Source organism: Nicotiana tabacum, chromosome 1, assembly GCF_000715075.1.
Source record: "Nicotiana tabacum cultivar K326 chromosome 1, ASM71507v2, whole genome shotgun sequence".
NCBI classification, from domain to species: domain Eukaryota; kingdom Viridiplantae; phylum Streptophyta; class Magnoliopsida; order Solanales; family Solanaceae; genus Nicotiana; species Nicotiana tabacum.
The window spans coordinates 8,433,560-8,439,856 of record NC_134080.1 but is presented as its reverse complement, the minus strand read 5'-3'; positions in this window follow the sequence as shown (position 1 = coordinate 8,439,856).

The following is a 6,297-nucleotide window of genomic DNA, read 5'->3' as shown; positions in this document are numbered from 1 at the left end:
TTTCACATCACTCATTAGATTTAGCCTCTTTATTATATTTATAGGAGCATGTCCTAACATCTTGTGCCACAGACTACTAGATAGGAGGAAAATAGAATTTGAAATAGTACTAGAGCTACATTTAGACTCAGAACTAGAAAAAGAACCAACTGTGCTGAGACACCTTCCTTCAAATAGAATTGAGGAGTTTTGAAGACTTTCTCCATGAAACATATACATTCCATGATTCTCCCTACCAATCCCCTTCACCTGACTACTGTAGAGATCCTGAAAAATACAGAAGTCAGGGAAGAAGGCAACCAGGCGATGAAGCTCCTTTGTGAGTTGTGATACAGAAAATAAGTTGTACTTAAAGTCTGGTATGTACATGACATTAGATATAGTCTAATCCTTAAGAACAATAGCCTTCCCTTTATGAGTAACAGACACCACTTCTCCATTTGGTAAGTGAACTATATTTTTATTTTCTTTGTTAACGGTACTGTGTGAATTAATCATGTCAATTCTAGAAGTCATATAATTTGAGGCACCAATGTCTATGATCCAGTTTATATTGACAAAGTTGGTCATTAGGGCAATCAGAGTACCTGTTGCAACCAACCTACTGGATGATCCCGGAGCTTCCTCATTTCCTTTTGACAACAACTGAAGAATTTGCTGGTACTGTTCCTTAGTAAACAAAGCAAGAGCTGAATGAGGCTGAGGAGGAGGTCCAAAGCTGGGAGCCTGCTGCTGTGGATAGACAATTGATTGTTATGGATACACATAGGAATTTCCTCCTTTGTTCTGTTGATATGCAGCATTGGATTGAGGTAGTGCACACTGTTGTAGTTGAGAGTGCCTGTGAGTATTTTCTCCTACAACAAAGTCTATACCTGAGGCACCATTAGTATACAAACTAGGAGTTGTAGAACCTTTCTTCTTGGACTTGAAATCAGGTGGATATCCTATGAGGTTGTAGAATTTTCTTTGGAGTGTCCCTTGCAATGACAGTCTTCACATTGAATCTGATTCTTCTTAAACTTGTAACTACCTCCTGAGGTTCCATTTCCTCTGTTGCTATACAATGTTGTGCTTTCTATCCCTTCAGTAATTAGCATAGATTGTTGATAGGTTGCAAGACTTCTCTAACTCTCTTGATCAATAAGTAGTGCATAGGCTTTGTTGATGCTAGGTACAAGAGACATCATCATAATTTGGCTTCTGGCTTGGGCGTATGTTTCATTCAAACCTACCAGAAACTGCAGTACCCTATTAGCTTCAAAATGCTGAGAATATTTCTTAGATTCAGGGCAAAGGCAACCAGGACAAGGCATGAGTGCATCAAATTTATCCCACAGATCTTTCAATTTTGAGAAATAATCAGCAATTGACATGGTTCCTAGAGTAAGACTATGGATTTCTCTAGGAAGATATAAGACTCTAAAGCCATTGACTTTATCAAATATCTCCTTGAGATCCTCCTAAACTTTATGAGCATCAGAAGCATACAGAACACTACTCAATAAACCAGGTCTAACTGCATTCATGATCCATGATAGAACAACAACATTAACTTTTTCCCATTGATCATGCAACTCAGGTTCAAACCTAGTTTTAGGAAATCGACCATCAACAAACCTAATTTGCTCTTACCTAAAAAGCCAATTCTCATAGCACGACTCCATAGAGCATAATTGTCCAATCCAGTCAGCTGAAGTGAAATCAATGTGCTTCCTGGAGTATCGGTTGGTTGTAAGAACAAAGGGTAATTGTGATCGATTATTGGAGAACTCGTGGTGCCTGTGCCCAAATCACCGTTTCCAGTGTTAGGAGGAACAGGTACACTACTCGAGGGACTCAACTAATCTCCAATTGCCATTTTCTTGTAGCAGAGTACTCGTAGATCAACTGAATTGGGAACAAATTTTGCAAAATTCTCTCCCAATTCACAAACCCTAGCTCCTTCTAGCTCAGACGAACACTATGACAATTCAACTAGACATTGTTGAATTGAGGTTTCTGAGATGACCGAAGCAGACTAGAGCTGCGATGAGGACATACGCCGGTGGCTCTGATACCATGTTAGCAGCCATAGCCATCGAGGAGAGAATGAGATAGTAGATCGAGAGAGAATGAAAGAGCGGATTTGAGGAAAAAAACTAAGAATGCAACTTATCTCTTTTCCATTATCTGTACACTGTATATACATAGTAATTTAACTAACTCTTAACTTCCTAACCACTTATTCAACAACCTAACTATAGATAAGTTTACTAACTAACTAAGGTTAGTAATCAGCTTGCGTCTTAGTCTAGCTAACAATTAAGTATATGGTAGCTATAGGAAGTTAATAGCCACTAAACAATAGTGATTTCTGAAAATTCCTCTTTAAGGTTTGTGCTGCAATCAAGGGGGGAGCTATATGGTTTGAATGACATCTAATTGAGTCTCTTTTGTCGAAATAAATGTGTTTAAAAAATTATTGAATTCCATGATATGAGGGAAGTTTCTAATGTAGTGGCAAAGGTGACTCAAAAATTTGCTTGAATTCCCATGTTATATAATGCTTGTTTGATAAAATGACTTTTCAGGAGCTGGTATGCTGGACTTCTTAGTTGCTGGATGTATGTTGAAGTGGGCTTGTTAGATGCATGATATTGCAATAAAAAATGTACTCTAGCTAGTTTTCTTGATGTAATTTTGAGCCCAATAATGATAATCATTATAGTAGTTAGACGTACGCAGATATTTTTGTAACCGTGGTTGGTTTTTGTATTACATTATCGTTTGGTAGGGTATATAAGAATAATGCGGAATAAGGTGTATTAGTAATGCATGGGTTAGTAATGCAAACATTAGTTATGCATATATTATTTCTTATCTATTGTTTGGTGTGATGTATTAAAATTATAAATGCATTACATAATTTTAAAGAAAAATAGTTGTTTACGAAAATGCCCTCCATATTATCTAGCTTTAAAGGACTTTTAAAGACAATCTTGTCTTTAACCATACTAATGCAAGCATTAATGTCCTTGGTATTACTAATGTCATGATTTTCTATGCATTACTTATACATAAGATAATACCAAGTATGATTAATAATTAATACAAGTATTAGTTATACACAGGTTAAAAAAATATACCAAACAAGGTATTAGTAATGCATAGAACTAATGCTTGCATTATTTTTTCTAATACCTCCTACCAAACGACCGCTTAGTCTGATCGAATGATACCACTTGATTGAAGACGTATTTCAAATATGTATAGCACTAAATTACGCGTCCGATGACACTACTTTGATTGAAGGTGTCTCTGGCATTGGCAGCTGAACATAAATTTCACTATTGCCTTCTCAATCTCACCCAATTGTTTTCAAAAATTACCTGATTATTTTGGAATACGTAATTTATAGTTTCAGCTTACTTTGTGGTCAGCAGGTCTTTTTCTTTTGTTGTTAATATATCTAAAGCCAGAATATTTATCGTATATTAAATATTTATATCATCCAATATGAGAACTGAGAACACACAAAGAAGGCGTGTGCAACTGTTAATTTTCAGAAATCAAGATTCTTTTTTTTTTGGGATCAAAGAGATCTTTCTACATAATATATCAACATTCCTAACAGAAAATTATTTCATCTCTCTAATAAGTTACAGGGCACAGAAAAGGAAAATAAGAAATGAAACAAATACTACCATTTGTTTAGATATTTTCAAGATTTCTATTTCTTAGCTTTTCCTGATAGAATGGTGATGATGATGATGTGAAGAGGCTTTTGACAGCACAGAAATGATGGAATGAAAAGCATTTGCTGCAATTCTTGATTTTATTTGACCTCTTCTTGGTAAAGCCTTTGTACCCCTAAAACCTTCAATTGCTGCTTCAGAATCTCTATCAATCTTGTGATTCATGATTTCAAGCTCAAATAATTTAGTTCTGAATTGGGATAAGATTGTTATGAGATGGTTTGCTTTTGTTTGAGCCAGTTGGGATCCTTATATAGTAGTGTAGTAACTTAATCCAGACCAGGAAAGAGAAAGTTTTGTCTGGGAGAGGTTTATTTGTCATCCATAGTGTCGGTTACTTGTTCACGTGAATCCAGTATCTTCGTTCAAACTCTGTATATATATTAAGAAATCTAATAAATATTTCGTTACGATCCAAACCCATAGCACATATTGTTTGCTTTGAGTCTAGGTCTGCACTGATTTGTCCTCTTGGGCTACACCACCTCGAGCCCCAAAAGCGCGTGTATCATGTGAACCGATGTGAGATTCGTCTAAGGTGACATATACACTATTTCTTCAGAAGCTTACCAGACTAGAAGCCTGCCAGTCCTGCTTACCCGCTCTCATCAGCCGGTCCTCCGTCATGGACATCACATAGCTAAAAGCATTTGAATGTGAAATCCATTTCTATAATCGTATATTAACTTGAGATCGCTATAGGAATTCATAAATTTGAAATTCTGGATCCGCCCTTAATCTTCAAATGATTTTAAATTGGCGGCGAATTCAGAATTTAAACTTGATGGATTCAAGCCTTTATATTTTAAAATTATAAGTTTTGGATATAACATTTTAATATAATTTTAGCAATTTCTTGTATATTTATATTTCGTGTTAAAAATATTGAATTCAATTGAACCAGCAAATATAGTTTTGGACTATAGGCAGGGGGTTGGGTAGCATGCCAGAAGGATTGTCTGACTATCAAGATTCCTTTCTCCCCAACTGGTGGCATCTAGAAATTGTTAAATTATTTATTTATTCATTGACGTAATAGCTGACAATTTTTTTTATACGTATAATAGTATAAGCCTGACTGAGAAGAACTCGTATGGATTTGACAGATGTACGAGGCTGTTATTAGTATACATTCTGGGTTGTCTGGTTTTTATTTGCTACATTAGACAGAAAGCATGCGGCGGACAATTGAAATAGAAATCTATCGTCTAAGATTTTTTGCTGGTTTTGATTTTCAATATACTCTATTGACAGCTTGGCAATTCAATGGATATACAAAAATTTGGTTATCTTAAGAAACAATTCTTCATTTTTTAAGTGTTATAATTGAAATTGAAACAGCCTAGTCATGACTTGATTCTGTTGCACATGGTCAAAAAGCTTGTCCCCTGTTGCCAACAGAGAATTGTAAAATATTATAGTCACAGAAAAAAAATTCAAAACAATTTACCAATTGTTATAAAACAAAGACCGTAAAGTAAAGACAAGTATATAGAGAAACTGATATATTATTCGAACTCAAACTGATGTACATAATGAACTGAAATCTCTTCTATTTATAGAAGAAAGGAAGCTGCTCTGTAAGCTGCTATTACAAGCTGCTGTGTAAGCTGCTACTACAAGCTGCAGTGTAAGCTACTATATTTATCCATAACGGAGTACTGAATGGATAAGCGTATTATACCCGGTATGGATAATCTTCTACCGGGGATAATGTTTATCCATAACTGGGTACTGAAAAGATAAGCTTATTATACCCGATATGGATAAACTTCTAATGGGGGTAATGTTTATCCATAACCGGGTACCGAAGTGATAAGCTTCTTCAGGAAGCTTATTTCCAATATAGTACTAAATAGATAACATATTTACGGTGGAGTCCCATATGGATAAGCTTCTTCAGGAAGCTTATTTACAACGGAGTACTAAATGAACATCCATAATATAATATATTTATAACACTCCCCCTTGGACGTTCATTAAAAGATAATGTGTCTCATTAAAACCTCACTAAGAAAAACCACGTGGGAAAAAAATTCTAGTGAAGGAAAAAGAGTATACATATTTAGTAATACGCATTGTTAGGTGCCTCATTAAAAATCTTATAAGGAAAACCCCATGGGAAAAAACCTTAGTAAGGGAAAAAGAGTGCATCGCGTATTTTACCCCCCTGATGAAAACCTTGTTTCAAATATTTGAGTCTCCGCATTCCAATCTTGTATACCATCTTCTCAAAAGTTGAAGTTGGCAAAGATTTAGTGAATAAATCTGCTGGATTATCACTTGAACGGATTTGTTGCACATCAATATCACCACTTTTCTGAAGATCGTGTGTGTAGAATAATTTTGGTGAAATGTGCTTCGTTCTATCTCCTTTTATAAATCCTCCCTTCAATTGGGCTATGCATGCAACATTGTCTTCGTATAAAATTGTGGGTCTTTTCTCACATTCCAAACCACATTTTTCTCGAATAAAATGAATTATTGATCTCAACCATACGCATTCCCTACTTGCTTCATGAATAGCTATTATCTCAGCGTGATTTGAAGAAGTAGCAAC